Below are 21,170 nucleotides of genomic sequence, written 5' to 3' on the forward strand. Positions count from 1 at the left end.
TTCCTTATTAAGAAGGAAGCAAAGATTATTACTGTTGTGGCTAAAAATGTAGTCACAGATCTTCCTCCAGCCAGGATAATTTTGCAGACCTTTTACCATTTATTCATATCAGTGTCTGCCCTAGAAGGGATATCTTGGGATCATTTTCAGTCCCTACTCACTCTGAAATAATTTGTATTTGTTTAGTGCTTTGTAAGTTACTAATCATCTTAGTGACAGTTATCCCATTTGATCCTGACAATAATGCCATAGGTAAGATTTGTCGTTATGCTTCCTTTTGAGAAAACTGGGTTTCAAAAATCTTGAGATTTCTTTTCAAGGTGACATGACTGGTAAGTGAGGAAAGTTAAGGCTCTCACTATAGTTCTTTTACTTCCAAATCTCATGTGTTTTTTTCTTGATTTCATTCCACTTTTCTAGTCAGATTCAAAAGAATTTATTTCACTTGTGGATTAGACTAGCCATTAAATTAGTATACCAAAAAAGTCTTCTTGTGAGTATGTCTTGGAAGACTTCTGAATGGAAAACAACTTAGCAGATCTTTAATAAATCTACATCCTTCCCTCAGCGTGTTTGAATTAGAGCTCAAAACTTTATCTTATAAATTTCATAGAAAAGCTCTTGGCTGACTGATTTCGTTGAAATAATTGGAGAAAATATGTAGCGATCTACAATGAATACCAATAAACTGTTTGTCCCTGGAAAGGAAATGAACCACGTGTCACCTTGTATCCCATGTATCTCTGTTTCCTGTTTGGAACTCCATTGATTTTTTTCAGTCTGCCGGCTTTAACCATTTTATTGATCAGTCATCTGCTCTTGCATTTGGGTAAACATACATACCTCTGATGAACACCAGCTGTAGTTTACCATTGCTTATCCTAAAGTAACCGTTGGAAAATACTATTCGACACCCAATAGATGTTCAATAAATATTTATTGCATAAATGAATCATCCCATTTTACAGAAAAAGAAACTTGATACTGAGATAGAGACTTGTCTAAAATCCTCTAGGTAGAAAGTGATAAGAGTTGAGATTTAAATCTGAAGTGTATACCCTTTCTACTATGCAGATACTGTTGTGTGCACTGCGATGTGACCTCATGTTTCCAGTTTTTTTTATAGCCTCTCAGAGACAGCTGCCTTGCCTTCTGATCCTTCACAGGAACATAACGCATTTGGTAGATGATTGCGGTAATATGAGCAATTGTGAAAGAACTCTGCAAACGAGTAGGTGGTACGTTATGAATATAAAAATTTTCCAAATAACATAAATGAGTTTCATACCCAAGTGTATAGAATCCAGTTACATTCAGGGAATAATCCTGGTGTGTGGTTCCAGGCTGTTTTCCTGTAATCAGACTTTATCTAGTAAGTCATTGGTGTTGCTTGGGTGTTCTACACACTTGTTAATGTGAAAATGTAATTTGGCATAGTACTATGAGAAACCAATCATTTGTTTCTCTGTCCCTGAAGTCATTTGTTTGGCTTCTACTTCCTTAATTGTTCAAGTGTAACTTTTGCTGGAGGCTTGTATCTATAATGCCACAGTGAATTATTTAACATTTGAGGGAAGTACTGATTTGGGAGCTTTTTAATTCACCTCCAAACTACTGGGATTTACATTGTTGGTGTTTTTCTCTCATAGACTTGACTTTGATGTCAGATAATGAGACCTGAGTAAATTACCTAAGGGAACAAAAGTGAGTTAGGTGACCTCTTTTGTTTGGCCTAAGGATATAACTGATGGATGTAACTTGTGGATGTGTCTAGTGAACTTATCACATAATGGCCAAAAGAAGTAGAATTTAGGTTAAAATATAATAACTACATTTTGAAAAATAGGTAAGCGAGTCACATTTGTAAAAAGGCACTATAAAAATCTACCATAAACTTTTGCCAGCAAAACCATGGGCTTTAGGTTTATTCCACCAATCCTGACTTTAAAAATTGGTTACAAAAGTGATCAGGCAAAAAAAATATTACTGAATTTACAAACATCCCCAGCCACAACTGATAAAATAAGTTTACAACTTACTCTGTTAATGATAGGCTATTTTTTTGTGTGTACAAAAGACACATCATTATAATATATAATACACAGTATTACAAAGCATAGACTTCTCTAGTGTAACATTATCAAGTTTAAAGAAATGCAGATGAATTTTGTGACTAATAGTTCAGTTTTTTCAGTTGGTTTAGGAAGAATTGACTCAAATATTTCTCATCTATCTAGCAGTTATAAACAAACCACAAATTTTCACTTTACCTTCATTCCCTGAAATTTCCTAGCACCTCTTGTTAACTGTGTTAGAAAAGATTGAAACAAGTTTGCCAAACACATTATCTTTTCTTCCTGAGTATTCAGCTAGACCTACATTTCCCAACCTTCCTTTGCAGTTGACTTGGCCATATGAATGAGATCTAGCCAATGGAATATAAGCAGAAGTCATATTTACTATTTCCTGGCCATACATTTGCAGTACCCCTTAAGCAGGTGATCTTGGAAGTGACCTATTCAAGATGAAAGGTGCCTACATCCCTTGGAGGAGAGCCACCTGTCCATCAGAAATATCCATATAGACTTGATGAATGAGAGGAAAAATCTATTTGTTCCACCACTTAAACTTTAGGGTTTATCTCTTAATAGCAGTAGTGTCTTAATTAATATGCCTTTACTGTTTCTGTCACCCAGTTACCCCAGTGAATTTGGTAAACCTTGATTTTGCCTTCCATGCCCAATAGACCATCAGCTGACAAGTTATTTACCTTCTATGTCCAACAAACCACCAACTCTCAAATCTCTCCAGGTCTCTTTTTCTTTCACTTTCCACTCTCCTATTCCAGGCCTTTGTTACTTTATGTCCAGATTTTAGCAATAGCTGTCTGTTGGGTCACCCTGTCTCTAAATGTTCCTCCTTAGTATTTTTCCTATTGAGTCTTGTTAAATTGAACACCCTATAGTCCATCTGATCACTCATTAAACAAATACTAAACACTTACTATGTGATATGCTAGACACTGTGCTTGGTGCAGGAGATACAAGCTGAATAGTGTGTAGTATTTACTCATTGACCTTATTAGCACCAAGCCAGGGAACATAGAAGTTTACAGACAACTGTAATACAATGCTATAGATACTGTAAGTAGAGTATAAACAGAATTCTGTGGAGGAGTGAACTATGTTGGGGGAAGGAAAGGAGAAAATGTCAGAAAAAGAGACCATTTGAGCTTTATAAAATAGGGAACTTATTAGTGGGTTTTGAAGGTAACTAGGAGGTCGTCAATTGGAGGAAGGCAGCTAGGCAAAGGGTTTGGTAAAAGGTGGTTATATTCTAGGCAGAGGAAGTAAGAAACTGACTGACCAAAGACGTGGTCTGGAAGTACATAGCAGGGGCCACAGCAGTGCCAACACTGTAGTGGGCACTCAGTACATAACTGTTATATGAATGTATGAATTATCAGAATAGAGATTAGCTTCATTTTGCTGTAGGTGTTATGGGTTGAATTGTGTCCCCCCCACAAGTTCATATGATGAAGTCCTAACCCCTAGTACCTCACAATGTGATTTTACTTTGAGATAATCAAGTTAAAATGAAGTCATTAGAATGGGCTCTAGTTCAATGTTCTTATTTTTTAAAAAGGGGGGCAGGAATTTGGACACAACATGCATATACAGGGAGAACACCCTGTGAATGTGAAGATGGTCATCTGCAGGCCAAAGATAAAGACCTGAACAGGTTCCTCCCCAGAGCCCTAGCAAACTGATACGGTATAGAATATTCATGAGGAGATGGCATAGAAACAGAAGGCTGATGTCAGATTGTGAAGTGCCTAAGGAATTAGAGCTATATCCTGGAGAAACAGTGGGGAGCCATCCAAGAGGCAGCAGAATAGACTTGGAATCTGGAAACAGACTATATCACCTACTAGCTGTGCCTCAGCACATACTTCAGAGAATGGTTTTAAGAATTAAATGAGTGAATAGAGTAATGCATAGCGTAGTAAGCATCCTGTGTTTATTTTTATTCATAGCTATTAGAAAGGTCTTTAAGCAAAAGAGTCACATTAATATATCTGTGCTGTAGAATGTAATCAGCTGAAAAGATAACCCAGAGAGTTGAGGTCCAAAAGGTAGAGAGGACCAGCCAGGGAGTTACTGTAGGAGTCTAGGTGATTGCTGAGAGGGCAAACAGAGACCTCGAGAGATTAAGGAGTCTTTACCCAAAGCAAGAGGTTAGCATTTGGCGGAGCCAGACTCAAACTCATTAGGTCCTTTGATCTCATTCCATTTTCTATCAGCATTTCCCAATTTGTGCTTCATTTGGGATGAAGATTTTACTATATGGTCAGTGGAACAAAAGTTCCTATGATCAAATAAACTTGGGCATGCCAGGTTAAACAGAGTTTAAATTTTTTTCTGTATTTCAGAAATCTCAAGAATTGTTCGGTATATATGGTATGCATTATGAATCTTTAAGATACTGTTTCCCAGTTATTTGACTATATAACCCTTTCATCCTTGTCAGCAGTACATTTTATGGAATGCTGCAAAACAATTCAGTAAATGTTATTCTATGTCAGAGTACCTGACTTGGAACCCTAACGGGCACACTGTGAGGCAGAAATAAGGGTGTCACCAAGGAAAAAAACAAAACTCAGAGAGGTGAAGTGACTTTCTGAGATTTCACATTAAGTGATCAAGTAGGGGAAGAAATATATAATGTTGGTTTATAATTTGCCTCAGTTAAATCCTGTTCCATCACGTATTTGCTGTGTGACCCAAGGCAAGTTAAGTCACCTCTCTGTGCCTCATAGGTTTGTTGAGTGGATTAAAGAAGGTAATATGAATAAAACAGTGCCTTGAATGTAAACTGTGCTTAACAAATGTTGTCTCTTATTGTTATTTCAGACCCCTGTCATGCTGCTTTATGTCCTTTATTAGCTTTCTCACTCCTTCAGGGCAGTCACTTAGCTTTGTACATCTTTATATCTCACCAGTGTCTTGGACTTAGTATTCATTTAAATCTTTGTCTGGATGACTGAATCTTCAATATACCTAACTGTTCTAGACCAAAATAGACATTTGAATCATGTGTTTTATAGTATGTGCCTTGTAGAGTAGTTGAACATGGACTATAACTTACAGTCATTGTACCTTATTATGTCCTTTGCAACTTCTAAATCAGAATATGAGCTGTAATCAGGTGCTAAAGCACTCTTCGTGCAACAGTCTAAATTTTTAACTTACTTATCGTGTAAATCAATATATAATTGTGATATATAAAGGATGAAAATAGAAGTGTTAGTGGAGTATCACAAAAAAACACAAAAAATAACAATTAAAAAGTATTGCCCAATACCTATTGAATTTTTTAAAATCCCATCAGAAGTTCATTTTGTTTCCCCAGTGTTTCAATCTATTCCTTTTTTTTTTTTTTTTTTTGACTACATTTTCTTTTCTCACCTGTGTCATCTGTAGCTTCCATTCTGTTGTCTATTTGGCTTGAAGGTTTTTTTTTTTTTTTAACATCCTTTGTTGTGGTATAATTCCTGTACAGTAACCTACACATATTTCAGATGTACAATTTGATGAATTTTGATAGATGTATACACCTGTGAAACGACCACCACAGTCAAGATAGCTAACATTCCCATCACTCCCCAAGAGGTGCAAATTTCGAACTCCCAGTTTATCCCTTCCCACCCTCTTTACCCCCTGGTAACCATTTGTTCTCTATGTCTGTGAGTCTGTTTCTGTTTTGTAGATGAGTTCATTTGTGTCCTTTTTTTTTTAGATTCCACATATAAGCGATATCATATGGTATTTTTCTTTCTCTTTTCTGGCTTACTTCACTTAGAATGACAATCTCCAGGTCCATCCAATGTTGCTGCAAGTGGCATTATTTTATTCTTTTTATGGATGAGTAGTATTCCACTCTATATGTATACCACAACTTCTTTATCCATTCATCTATCAGTGGACATTCAGGTTGTTTCCATGTCTAGGCTATTGTAAATAGTGCTGCTGTGAACACTGGGGTGATGTGTCTTTTTGAATTATACTTTTCTTTGGATATATGCCCAGGAGTGGGATGGCTAGTTCGTATGGTAAGTTTATTTTTAGTTTTGTAAGGAGCCTCCGTACAAGTGTAAGTGTCCTCCATAGTGGCTGCACCAATTTACGTTCCCACCAACAGTGTAGGAGGGTTCCTTTTTCTCCACACTGTCTCCAGGATTTATCTTTTTGGGCCCTTTTAATGATGGCCATTCTGACTGGTGTGAGATAATATCTCATTGTAGTTTTGATTTACATTTCTCTAACAATTAGCATGCAACCCAATCAAAAAATAGGCAGAAGACCTAAATAGACATCTCTCCAAAAAAGACACCCAGATGGCCAACAAACACATGAAAAGTTAGTTTGAAGTTTTACTGATGGGTTTTAGACTCTTCTGAGTTTGTGTTGCCCTTAACTTAATTTCCTCTGGACAGCGGAGTGGGGAGAATGAGCTGCTGCTGGAGGACCAATGCAGTGATAATACTCCCATTGCCACCAAAATCATAGCAGAGCAGCCTGCCCGTCTTGAACTGCAAGGTGCACCTGTCATTTTGAGGCATAACTACTAAATTTAATTAAAGATCTGCAGTGTCCTGGGATACTATTATAGATATGTTACTACTCTCTTCTTGTCCACCTTGCTCTCTACCTGTTCACTAGGGATAAATTCAGTGATAAGTAGAACATGCAAGAATGAAAAAGTATAAAGTGAGCCAGGGGTAAAGTGATTGGTGCTATGTTTGCCTTTAAGATTGTCTGTTGGCCAGGATACATGTGGGTACTGGCAAATTTTAACACATGCCAAGTCTATTTGTAAAACAAGTACATTTATTACTTATTTGACTTCTGGGTGGCAGGTGAGCTGAAGAATAAGAATAAAATTATGGGCTGACCTTGTTCTGTGTTTATTTGTAGTGCTGATAAAAGAGAGCTGTGTGCTCTGTGTGCCATTAAACATAGTTCAGATGATATGTTTGCTTCATATTACCCCAGCATTCAGCATGGTCCTAGCACATAGATAGCAGTCAATGACTACTTGATTATGGCTGAATAATAATAATAACAATTCTTTTTCTTACTATTATTTAATCTTGAAGCAAGGAAGACCTTCCTAAAAGGTTTCAACACTCTAAACCTTATAAACAAAAAGATTAATATATTTGACTTCATAAAAAAGAATTCTTCATGGAAAAAATTCCTATGAAGTCAAAAGATAAATGCCAAAATTATAAAAAATATTTGTAGCATATATGACAAAGGGCCAAGTTTTAATAAACAAATCATTTGAAGATCTTATAAGTCAGGAAGGAGAAGATAGTACAACACAAACGTTGAGAAAAGACATAAAAAGGCTGTTCAGTGAAGAAGACTCATAGATGGTTAGTAAACAAAAGGGGATAAAGGCTGGACCTCATCATGAAGGGGAAATTAAAACAAAACAATAGTTTTCTCCAGTCAGATTGGCAAAGATTAAAAAGTTTGATACCTAATGTTTGTGTGTGAGGAAGAAGGCACTTGAATGCTTTGTTAGTAGGGCTGTTAATTGGTATAGTTGCTTAGAGAACAATTTGATAATAGCTATTAATTTTATTTTACTCCTACTGTCCTTTGATTTAGCAAAATTGTGTACTGCTGTATTAGCATAAGTTCTCAAAGATGTATATCTAAGATTGCTCTTTGTAGCGTACTTTGCAAGAACAACAACAACAAAGGAACAGCCAACGTGTCCACCAAGAGGGCACATGTTATGTTACTGATGCAAGGGAATATCAAATGATCATTTAAAAGAATTCAGGAGATCTGTATGTGCCGATCTGGAAAGAGATTAAAGACCAATTAGAAAAAGCAAGACTCAGAAACATAATATAGTTTGATCCCATTGGGGCTTGAGTAGGTGTGGTGGATTTTTATATACATAGAAAATACCTCAAAGGAGACACAAAGAGCTGTAAATAGTGGTCACGTCTGGGGAGAGACAACTATAGGGGAAAATGGGATGAGTGACTTTGTCCATTTTATGTCCTCTTCAGTGGTCTGAACTATTTTTAATGTATACATGTTTTACTTATGCACTTCTTAAAACCTAGTAAAATTTTTTGTTGAATGAAGGTAGTTAGCTTAGAAATTCTATCCTGCCATTAAAATAAGTCCCTTAGAGTCCCTGAGCTGTCTTGAACTTTTTATCTTTTGCCCTCTTTGACAGGATCAAATATCCTATGAAGTTGCGTAAACTCCAGATATTTTTTAAATAAAGAAAGCAGGAGTGAAGCAAAGTGATATCTTTAGATTAACTTTCTTAGGTTTAGCATCCATTTTAAAATGGACACCATCACTTTCTTGGTAACTGTGCTAATTCTTTTTCAACTCAGTGTATTATTCAATTGATTAAAGTTAAATTAATGATTAAGGTTAAAAATGCTAAGGTACTTGTTGGACTGAAAGAACTAATCAGAAAAACACTATAAACATAACTATAAGTTAAATCTAGAAAATATCTTATAATCAAATGACTGATCTTAACATTACTTCCTCCTCTAAATGAAAATTGGTCTAATAGCTTGGTGTGCTATTAGAAGAAGTAGTGGTGAAATCTTAATTTAAGAAGAGAAATGGAGAATTTAAAAAGCTGTGAAAGAAGCAACTTGACTTTTTAAACAAATCTTTAAATTTAGGGAATTGGACATGGACTCAGCTGCAAATATTGTAGTTCATAATTTATCATTTTAATGTGATACTAATTAGCTTCTGATGACTTCTCATCATAGTAACAATAGGCCGTGACTATCAATCTTCACCTTCACACTACATATTAGAATTTGTCTAGCACTTAAAAACACCAAACAAAATTAACAAATTACATTTTCCTTGGGGGTTGACCAAATCAAAAAAAACACCTTAAGAAATGAGGCTTAAGTAGGAACGTGTTGATCGTATTATCTATTTAGGGCTCAATTTATATTAGTGTGAAATAATTAACATTGAAATAGATAGCATTTTAAAAGTTATTGGTGTTATTATTATTTAAGATGGCATATGTAAATGCATAGAAAAGAATCTGGAAGAAACCTCACCCACCTGATAATTGTGGTTGGAGGAAGTGGGGAGGGGGAAAGATTTGGGAACAGGTATAGGGGAATAGTCAAAGGGAACTTTATTTGTAATATTTCATTTTTTTAGTAAAGAAAATCTATTCATATTATTTTGTATAATTAAAATTAATTTAAAAATTAAAAGGAAGTTATATTTTATATTTATAAAGCAATAACAACCTATTTAAGAAATGTATCTTTTTGTACTACAAGAACCTTGAAAATGAGGAGTGCTTATTGACAGGGATTTAAAATGATCATGCTGAGTAATTGAATTTAGAGTAGGCTTTTAAAGATAATTTCCTAAAGATATCTCAGCTCCTTTTCAGGGAGATCTCAAGAGATGAAAGCATGTGCAGTTTGATTACATATTCCTATTGATTGTATTCCATTTATAACAACAAAAATAAACTCCAGATACAAATCTAACAATATTACTAATTCATTACCACCAGTACTTATTTTCTTCATTAACTTTTTATTGTTATTTTCAACTTATGCAGCATGCACAAATGCAGCAATTATATGTTGAGTAAGAAAGGGAAAGGCTCTTTATGTTCAGCATACTGTACATCAGAAGTCTTTACTTCATCAGAGCTGTTGGGAAAACACAAAATAAGAACAGCCTCTTACAAAACAAGTATAATTAACCACAAAAAGTAGGTGGGCTCAGCTACTAATCTGCTTAGCTGCGAGTTAATCGTATATAAATGTCTTGATCTAGATTAGCCTGTCTGACTACATCACAACAAAAAACAAGCTGCACAAATTGTTTTGTCAATGGTGAAAAAATTGAAACCTTTTCCTTAGAAAGGGACTATATGTTGACTAATAAGAAGCCACAGTCAAAGGCACTGTCCAGTGTCTAATTCTAAATGTTAAACTGCACTTAATTCTTGACATTCATTATAAAAAAATGTTACTTCTATTCGGTAGAAGAATTGCAGTCATGTAACGTGTTTAATGACAGAGTTTGCTTAATAGCTTTATGACTTGCTTATCCTTTGAACCCAAACTCAAGGGACCCCCACAATGGTAAATAGTGTGATGTAAAAGAGACATGTGTAAAGGGCTGCAGATCTGGGTTCTTGTCTCAAATCTGTAACTGATTAGCTACTTAATCTTAAGCGAGTCACTAATCATGCTGTGTGGTTACTCATCTGTAAGTTAATAGGGATAAAATGGACTTCAGGTCAGAGAGCTTAACAGGGCACATATCCATCTAGATTCGCGTAGCCTATGGTCCAATATATAACATATCCTAACCACCTCCTCTCTTCAAGGCGCAGGGCTAAACTTTGAGGGAAACGCAGATCTTAATAAGAAATAGTCTTTGATCTCAAGTGACAAGGTAAGGAAACAATTTATGCATTTACTGCTTTCTGACACTACTGATGCAATTTCATTTCTAGAACTCTGTTTCTGAGACTTAACTTCTAGAGCTGTAACCATATTTACTATTGGATCCACAGTCCACCCATGTCCACTTACAGCCCTCTGTTTAATTAAAGACAAATGGTCCTTAATACCCCTAATGTAAGATGCTAGGAGAAACTGGCATCTTCAGGTAGCTAGTGTGCAAGGAACTCCTATTCACTATTCTCTTCATCCTGCTCTTGGACTGTGCAGCTTGGTAGTGATGGTAATAGAAGCAAAGAGAACAGATTCTCAGGATGGTTATCTCTTACCATGTAATCCTCTATAGTCGCTGGCATCTTAAATGTCCATTTTCTGTTATTAAGATTGCCCTTTTCCCTCCTATTCTGCTCAAGTTTTTAAGTGGAGTAAAATATGCTTTATTTTTCAATGGTGTCCCATTCCCTAGAGAATTAAATACAAATTGTTTAACAGCAGTAGACAGTTCCTAGCAGCCCTAGAGAAGTGAAGAAAGTAAAAGCATGATCGTGATTTTTCTTTTCCTACCAAGAAAAAGGTGTGTGCAAAAGAATGGTTGACCTGAGAATTGTTTAGGCTTGATCAGGAAGGAAGACTGAGGGAGTCCAAAAATAGGGGAAAAAAATAGTGATCAAGGACTGGAAGTCATGATGATTCATATTATAGGAGGAGAAGTAGTAATACAGTGAGAGAGCTAAGAGGCTAGGAGGCTGTAGTTAGAGAGTAGGATGTGCATTGAGGATGTGAGAATTAGAGCAGTTCTGCATGGTGAGTTCCAGTTTTTCCTGAGAATGTGGTTGACAGCAGTTGTATTGAGTAGATTGAGAAACTACAAGGTGGGCAATTCATGTGACTGAAGTCAACCAAGAGAACAACAGACCTAAGGGAAATACTGAGGGCTCCCATGAGTGCAGAGTGACGGAGAAGAGGAGTGATGGCGGAAGCAGAGCTGCTGCGAAGGAGCAGTGGTTTTCTCAAGACGACGGGGAAACAAAGAGCACTAGTCTCTCCTCTCAACCTGTCAGTTTGCAGCTTGTAGGAGGTGAAGTATATCCATTCACAAAAATACAGGGTTTTTTGGTGCCCCAGTAAAAGTTATGGCTCAGTTAGAGCTGGAACCTAGAGGGGTTGTTCTGTGAATTTTTAGAACACGTAACACATTGTTTTGAAATGACTGATTTATGTATATGTTTTCCCACTAGATAGTACCTTGTAGAGGTCAGGGCCTGTGTTTTAGCCATCTTCCAACCGATCACCTCTCCCACCACTGAGCCTCTGTTTACATTTTATACCTTTGAGGCACTTCTCATCTATTTTGCAGTAATTTGTATACCTCTTATCCCTCTACTAGATTTGTTCAGTCACTTGTTGACTGATTCATCCATTCATTCAACAAACATTTAGTGAGCACTTGTTATGCTCACTACAATAAGAGGCTAGGAGGCTGATCTGACTACAATAAATGTGGAAAAATAATTATTACTATAGCTAACACATATCGAGTTTTCTATATGTCTGGTAGTGTTCCCTGTGCTTTATATATACGTTAATTCATTTAATCCTTACAATGTTGGTTAACAAAAAAAATGCTTTTTTTGGGAAATAGGCTTAGAGAAATTTAATAACTTGACCAAGTTGATAATGTAAATAAATAGCAGAGTTAGGATTCAAGCCCCATTTGACCATAGAATCCATGCTCTTTCCATTACTATAGATAGCCTCTGGATTAGAGTGCCCTAAATACAGAGTGCCCCTCAGTATCCATGGGAGATTGGTTCTAGGAGCCCCCAAAGATACTAAATCCACAGATCCTCAAACCCCTTGTATAAAATAGTACAGTACAATGAATACGACTGGCTCTCTGTGTCTGCAGGTTTCCCGTCCTTGGGTTTAGCCAGCTCCATGGTTGGTTGAATCCATGAATGTGAAACTCAAGGATACAGAAGGCCAGCTGTACTTTCCTTTTCATCTTGAAGTCCTCAGCACTGAGCACAGATCTTTATATTTGGTGGTGTTGAGCTGCATAGTGTATAGAAACCAGGTCATAGAGTTTTTCTTTTTTTTTTTTTGGCCTCTTAAACTCAAGCCCTATGGTGGGTACTCAAGTGCTCCATGCATTATTGTTGATTTTTTGAGACAAAATTGCCTTTTGTTTAGAGGTTGAATGTGGATCATGGTGGTGTTCTATACAATTAAAAAAATAAAGCCATTTATGTTTACAATCCATACCTCTTTTACTGCACATTTCCTTTATTTATCTGTTGAGAATACAGATACCTATATATTTTCTTTGATACAGAAACCATTTTTTAAAATAGACTTGTGCCCCAAATAGATGTTCTGTCTAATGGGCTTCCCATATAGACAAAGAACAAAATTATTTATTTCATTTATCATTAGTCCTGAAATGCTCGGTGGTACACATTTTGATATTGAAAACCATTACACGCATACTCATCATAGACGTTGTTTCAAGGAAATACTTGGATAATTGTGCACCTACAGGATTCGCTGCTGTCCATGGGTAGTTTGCATCCTGCAGGAATATGGAGTTTCTATTACTCTCCTGTAATTAGAATGAATAACTTACATATTCATTGAAATAATGATGTGACGGATTTTTAAAGGCTGTGCATAAGAAAACCGACAAACTGAGACACAAAACAAGTTTCCACCCCTCCTTTCCAAAGCTGTAGTTAATCACTTGAACCCTATCCAATATGGTAGAAAGCTGGCAGACTGTTCTTTGCAGCAGGCTATGTAAAAATGTTTGTAATTTACAGCTTATTATGCCATGCAAACGACTGTGTTCTCAGTGAAGGAGAGTGAGAAAAATACGGCTGTGAAATTACTTAGCTCCCCTTTGTTAGTTGTTTTCTGGCAACCGTGGAAGGATACTCTGCACTTAAAATGCATCTCTGTTTTTAATTTTATGTCATTCAATTCAGAACTTTAACAACAGGAATTTACTTTTTGTCTCTTTTTGTAGAGGCTAGAGCAGTTTTAATTTAATGAAAACAATAAGCTGAAAAGTCAAAGTTGTCAGGGAATTTAAATGGAATAGTACTAAATTATTAGAGTTTAAATCAATTTATGGCTTCAGTTTTGCAAAAGCTCTTTCTCTTTTTTGACACACCTGCAGTGTTTAATAGGCAACTTGTTATTTTTCAAAGGTACCTTACACAGATTTTGTTTTATACTGTCTATATCACTTTGGATGGAAGTTAATCTTCCTCAGGAATATTTAGAAGGGTAGGCAAGGTAACTTGGACCTCTCTGTAATCCACCTGTTTAGGTCTTTCCTTGGCGTTTTCCAGTTTTATTGGTTACACCCTTAGATTCATAAAGTCCCTAAATTCAGGTACCAGTCTTTTGGGGTTGCCATCCTCTCTGTGCCTGGTGCACTGCTGCAGGTTTATACTCGATAAATCTTCCCCAGACCATGACCTCCATTTTGATGGGGAAGTAGCTCCTCTGTGAAGGCTCACTTTTAGGTGCTGTACCTTATAGGTGGACCTTCAGTGAAGAAACTTCCCAAGAGAGAAAAGTCAAAACACAAGAACTGGTGTTTAAAATTCTACAGCCTTTTTCCTTCTAATTCTTCAGCTCTTTGTGGAGGAAGAGCTGTCTATTTAGTTAATACTTCCTTGAATGTAAAGGAGAGGGAAAATTTATATTTACATATTTAAAACATTCAAAACAACATGTTTAATTGTTCCATTCCCCTGTTTGTTTTAGAATTAATTTAGAAGCTGGGACGTTGTAATACTTGATCAGTTCTTATTAATCACATACTTTTCCCCCCATAGCACAGATAATCAGATATTGAGTATATTTAAATGGAAATTGTTGTGTACCTACAACCCATATGTTTTTGAGAAATAATAGATTATTATCTCAGAGAACATAGGATTGTTATGTCAATATCAAGGTGTTATCATTTTTATTGTCATTGTCCTCTTCAGGAAACTTTTTGCTATGAAAACTTATATTTTACAATCATGCAGGAGAATTTCTTTGTTGTCTACTTCAAATCTTTTTTTCTTTTTTTAAGTTAAACATTACAACAGCCTTAAAGTCATCTCTCATTGTGTCAAAGTGAAACATTGAGTATAATGATTTATTCTGGTTTTTTGGCTTCTTCCTTTTGGGTAAACAGAGACCTGAGATGTGCTAGAGCCCAGCAGTCTGGGTGGGAGGGATGGGGTACCCAGCACTGCTCTCCACTGACCTCTTCTGGCCTCCTGTTAGATTTGTTGTTGAAGTGGACAGCTGCTCTCAGAGCGCCTTGGTGAAAGAAAGCGGGTGGCCACGGAGAAGTGGAGGGAAGTTAGCCAGCGTAGCCTTTGTGATGATAACCTCTCAGCCTCTTCACCACTCAGGACTCCTTCTGCTGTTCTAGCCTCCTTTAGAAGAGTCTGTTTACCAAACACTTTATAGGTAAAATAATGATTACTTAACTTTCTATTTTATTAGATACACTTATAACTGACAGTCTGGTTACCTCGTGACCAAGAGGTAACCACTACTGTCACATTGAATTAATGAGTACAGAACTAAAGAAAATTAACATTTCTATTAACCAGTGTACCTTTATCCAGGAGTGAATGAATGGCTTTCCTTAGACGTTTTGGAAAGGGGAAAATAATTCATTTCTCTGAATAATTTTTCACTTACTGTGAAGAATCCTTGAAGATCTGGGAAATCTAGAGAGAGAACCACTGACTTAGAATGCATTTTCAAGCAGTAAGTGCTCAAATATTTTTGCTATATGAAGGATGACCATTACTAATTTAGTGCCATTTTCAAATAGTAAAACATGATCCCCCTCTGTTATTGTTACAAATGATAAGTATTGTATCAGAAGTTTTTATTTTTACCCATAGGGTTTAGAGATGTAACCCAAAGCCCTGAAGAAAAGAGCTTCATCATTAACTTTAATTTTGTGACTTTTATCAGTTGATGTCACAACCTTAGTGTTATTTTTAAAATACTTTTTTTTTAGGGATATTTAATTAAGTAATGTGTGTTTGCTTATTTCAAACAGTCTGTCTTTGTTCCTGTCAAAGCCATGCTAGCAGGGCATTGCTTTTCTTTTCCCTTTTGTTAATATTCTGTGTTAGATGATGGTTTCACAAATAGTAGATTCTGAGGACCTTTGATCCACCATTACTGTAAAATAAAATGCAACTTAATTTTTTTCTGGGCATAATGGTTTTAACCTTGTGTACTAATTTGACTGTGCTTGTGGGGGCAGATCCTTAAATGAGATGCAAATGAAGGAAAAATTGCTAATGCTGCCACTGTATATCTAATGAGCACTGTGTAATAAACCATAACCTCTTCGGCACTTCTCTGGAAAGCAGCGTGATGATTGTGGATGGCTCGCCCTTTGTGGACGGCTCATTACCGTCTGGCATAATATGTATTGATAGAGACTGTAATTGTCAACTCCTATTTGACATGCTGCTTCTAATAAATATGGCTTGCATCACTGAAACCCACTAATGGTTATATGGGAAACTGTAATTAAAGAAAAAGATTATATATATTTTAGGTTAAAAAAATAGTGTGTATGTATATAAAAATGTCTCTATAGAGTATCGTCTGCTCTCCTCTGCTCCCCCACCCCTTTGCAGCTTCTTGTCCTAGAGTATTTGAAGTTTCCCTGAGGATTGGTGCTCTTTTATCAGTATAGGACCAGCATGTGACAAGACCTCTGTGTGTGTGTGTGTGTGTGTGTGTGTGTGAGAGAGAGAGAGAGAGAGAGAGAGAAAGATTGATTTTCCTTCATACTTGAAAAAAGCATCTCCATCGACAAAGAAATGACAAAATGAAAAGCTCTTTCTAGTATGTATAAGATCCATAAGACTGTAGTTTGTACTTCAGGGTTCAGCTCATGGAGTTAATGCTTTATAGCCAGACAGTGTCATATTATTCACCTTTCCCATAGTTTCTTCAACTTTATTTTTTTCTAACTTTATTCTCATTTTGTTGTAAGAAATTTATGTTCTTTAGTAGGAAAAAAAGGATACCTAAGAAGCCAAAATTCTCACCAAATTACTATGAAATATGAATCTAAAGGATATTAAAGACCCACAGAATACCTTGTACACTATTTAAGCTTGAAAAAAAATGTAAATTAAAGATTAGAATTGGACCTGCCTCATGTTATAAAACAGATGTAAGCCTAGTCAGTTTATGTCTGAAAATGTAAAATTGGAGTTCTAAAGAATAATATTTTTGTTACCCATTGTGTAATTGTAATATGCTCTGGACTTCTAGACAAGGAAATGTACTCTTGATTTATATCCTGTAGTTCATGATTTTTATGAAATGGAATCCTGGGCATAGCACATGAAGGCATAGCACATGAAATCAGAACATGAACAAATGTTTGTATTTCCTGGAGTAGGCCTAAAAAAATCATGTGAAAACTTAGGCAGCTCTCAGGTTTCTTCTTAGCAATGTGAAGTTTGATATCGTAATTTTCAACCTAAGGAAATAGAGGCCTATTTTCACCATTCTGATGAAGAGAAGTAGCTGTTTGGGAGAGCATGGCTGTGTATTCTTCCAGCCATGGTTTCGAATCATGGTTCTGTCCATTTGGCTAGGCAAATTTCTTTATCTTTCTAAACCCCAGTGTACTCATGTATAAAAACAGGGACAATACCACCTACCTAGCACAGCTGTTATAAGAGTCATTTGGAAAAACATATGAAGCACTTACTGTGGTACTTCTGATACCCATCAGGTACTCAAATAATATACTCCTTTTTGCCCTCTTATTCTCCCTTCTTCCTTCTGCCCCACAACAGGTGACATTTCTAATCTAGCACATTCTCTACTTTCTCTAAGATTTCCTGTCCATGAAACATGGAATTTTAATTTTGTTAGGTTATAATAGCTAATCCTTATTAGCAACCAGACGCTGTTCTAATTTTCTTACATGTATTACCTCACTGAATCCTCACAGCAACCCTGAGAGATTATTATCATCCCCTTTTAAGAAAAAGAAAAAACTGAAGCACATAGAGGTGAAGCAGCTTGCCCAAAGTGACAGTGACTGGGCCAGAATTTGAACTGAGGCAGTCTAACTCCAGAGCCCAGACTCTGCCTCTGCTGTTTTCCCCTTCTCATGTCACAAAGGTAAAGAGCAGGTTCTGGTAAGGCTCTGGAGAGGCCCGATCTACCTTTGTAGGCTGAATTATGCTTTAGGGGCCAAGCCAACATAGCTGTCAGGGGTAGGGTGGGTATTTCTGGGGAGGATAGACTGTAAACTATGTGGAGAGAGAAGCAGCTATACTATAGGATGCCAAGGAAAGGGGGAGCAGAGTGATGACTATTCTTGTACTAGACCTGCCAGCAAATACCAAATATTTGCAGTGCCCTGTTTACACTATGCTGTTTCCTCAGCATGGAATGCCATTCCTGCTTTTCTTTGTCTAATTCTAACGTATTCCTTAAGACACAACTTACTTTCATCTTCTCCAGGAAACCTTCCCTGACCTCCAGGCTGAGCTAAGTACCCCTCTTCTGGGCTTCCTTAGCACACTGTGCATAAGTCTGTACAAACATTAGCATTAGTGGTGATAGCAGTAATAGCTGCCATGTACTGGGCACAGACCACGTGCCAGGCATTGTGTTGAAAGCTTTCTATACATGTTGTCTTCCTCATGTCTCACTATAATCTTAAAGGGTCAGTAGAGATAGATGAGGACAATAAAGTTTGGAGGTGTTAAATAATTTAACCAAGATCACAAACCATCAGTGACTGATCTGGGATTTAAATCAGGTCTTTTTTTGCTCCAAACTCATATTCTTAATAACCATACCTTATTGACACTATCTGCTTTTGTCTTTCACATAATCGGATCACAAACCCTTCAAGGAATGCACCGTGTCTTACTCATTTTTTACCCCAGATCCTATCAAAATTGTGCTTTAAAGAAGAAAGAAATGGAATATTAAAACATGCTTATTTTTTTCTAAATGAACTTCAATTTTAAATGTGTTTTGAAATGAGCAGAGTTTAATGTAATTTTCTTTTGACTTATTATCAGACTGTTAAAACCATATACAGATATTGGTGGGTAGGTTATTCTAGATCTTCTTGCTTTAGGATTTAAATAAAATATTATATGAAAAATGTTTATAATTGATAATTTAACATGATAAAGATCCAACGGAAAGTAGTACCATAAAATTACTTGAGATACGCCATTAATAATATAACTAGAATAATTATAAGTCTTTGTAGAAATATAGAGAAATCGAACTGCTGGTGTTTATCGGGGATTCAGGACAACAGCCACTTACCTTCAGCCGCTGGAGGAACAACTCAGCATCCTGCCCTTTCCCCACTGCAGGCACCCAGGCTTCACCAGCAATCCTCTCTCAGTCCCCTCTCTTGAGACTCCTGGCCTAGTCCTTTCTTATGGGGAAGGGCTTATGGTAGGCAAGACTTTCGTGGTGGAAAGCAGTTTAGATAGTGACTGTCTAAATTATTACCTAAACCTAAGACCCAAGGAGGCTGAACTGTGGGTACATTTCATTTTTAAATAGGGCTTCCTAAAAGGGCAAGCCAGGGCATTCTCTGTGTCACCCTCCCTGATAAAGTCTTCACCACATTCTTCTCTTTAGAATGAGATTGAAGACAAAGGGCTAAATTAGCTCATTCATTTCTCTGCTCTCTTCAATCTGAGTTAATTCTATCAGTCCACTCTGATTAATATGTAGTCCTCTGTTTTAGACCACAAGCTGGGCACTTGTGTCCAGATGAAAGTGTGCTGGTGAAATTAAGTAGTATAATGGCTCAACATTCTGATAATTAACTGGTAGTGAATATTTTACTGTGGTTTCTAAGACCCAAATGTTAACTCACATTTGTTTGGTTTAGGTAATCTTATTTAAGCAAAATATAAATAAGAAGGATGTTAATTTTCTTTTATCTCTGTGTGAAAATGACTTTTGGGCAAATAGTAGCAATTCAGCTATTTTGTTCTCTTTAATTTGTCCAAGTCTTTTGGAGCTGTGGCCAGAAGATGAAGGATGTTCCTGGACTTTTCCTTTCTTGTATTGTTCTCATTTCTTTTCCTCTCAGGCCCTGTCTGAGAGGAGACACCCAAGCCTTTGTCCTAAACCTATGCTCCGCCCATGTTCCTGTTTCTGTCTGCTGCCTGCAACCATTCTCGAACCATTCCATGGCAGCTGTCGACTTTGTTCATTGTCTGGCAGGGGCAGTGAGCCCTGTTGGGACCAGCAGCAGCAGTAGCAGCAGCAAGCAGACTGGAGAGCCACTCCCCTCCAACCCCCCAGCACCCTCTACACCCCTGTGGCAGCCACTCAGGGCACAGTGCGGGTGAGCAGCAGCATTCCTACTCTGACTGATGTGTGTGCTCCTCTTCCAGGAAGAGTCCAGCTCTCCTGTTACCTCTTCCATGGAGCCTTCCCATTCCTCCCCTTCAAATCCTCAATGATCATAATTTTGTATCCATCCCTACAGCAGTTACAGACTGTGGCATTCATTTTACACTTACATGCAGTGTAGTTTTTTATTAAAATTTTTTATGTCATTGTGGTCTATCTCCAACTAAATTGTGAGCTCTCAGGGTACAGACCGTGTCTGAAACTACTTTAAAAGAAAGAATACATACACACTTACACTTTGATACATATTCATTGATAGAACAAAAACACTTCTTTTGTAGTTTCTATTTCTAGGGACTGACACATAGTAGGCATTCTTAATAATTTTATTGATGATAATGATAATCAGATAACCCAGGTTAACAGTTTTCTCGATTTTCACCTGTTCTGACTCTTAAGTTACAAATAATCTAAATATTTTTCTTTTAAAGTTTTTTTCCCCATAAATTAACTCAGGAGTGGGCTATTTCATGTGGTTGTGAAACATATATATTAAGGTAAACATATTTTAGCTTGCTGTAATGGGACTATAATCTGAATTGAGTTATTAAATGACCTTTCTCCTTTGTTATTACGTTTGCTGATCTTTGACTTCCAAACTGGCTTGTGAACCATTTGGTATCATCAACTATCAGGAAGCCTTTTAATAAGAGAAGTTGGTGGCTTACTCAAATATTTCAGGTTTATCTTATTTCTTACAGCCTTCTTATTTTTCAAACTTACAAACACATTCATGTATAGAGAGTCATCAGTATTTTAAAAATAGTTACTGTAGGCTTAGATTACTCTTGACGTGATCGGACTTTATTGGGAGAGCCATCTAAGAATGCACATTAGTAAAAGGAAGCTGTTTTCCTTTAAGGAAACCATACTGTGGACATAAGAGTGAACTAGACGAGTACATAGGAAAGACAATAATGGTAGCAGAGTGCCAAGATGATTAAATGTGGAAATGTATAAAGACATGTAAGGCAATATAAAACCCACAAGAAGTGGGAAAAGATAAGGTTACCTGGAAAATTAGACATTTCAGAGTTTGGTTAGAATAAGCACAATAATGTAGGCAGCCACGCTTTCAACTGCAAGTTTACAAAACAAACTCTTACAGAGTAGAAGTCTCTGTCTATGTGTTGGAAGTGTATTAGATGAGCTTCAAGTTCTCCAGACTTTAATCTAGACTTTTTAAGATGCTGCC

The 21,170-nt window shown here is 36.7% G+C and overlaps 1 protein-coding gene across 2 annotated transcripts in view; it reads left to right on the forward strand.

Annotated features, from left to right (window-relative positions):
- Nucleotides 1-21,170, forward strand: part of PDSS2 (decaprenyl diphosphate synthase subunit 2) — a 185,201-nt gene that overhangs the window by 65,810 nt on the left and 98,221 nt on the right. The gene's annotated exons all lie outside the window — the stretch shown is intronic.

This window comes from Camelus dromedarius, chromosome 6, assembly GCF_036321535.1.
Source record: "Camelus dromedarius isolate mCamDro1 chromosome 6, mCamDro1.pat, whole genome shotgun sequence".
In the NCBI taxonomy this organism is placed as follows: Eukaryota; Metazoa; Chordata; class Mammalia; order Artiodactyla; family Camelidae; genus Camelus; species Camelus dromedarius.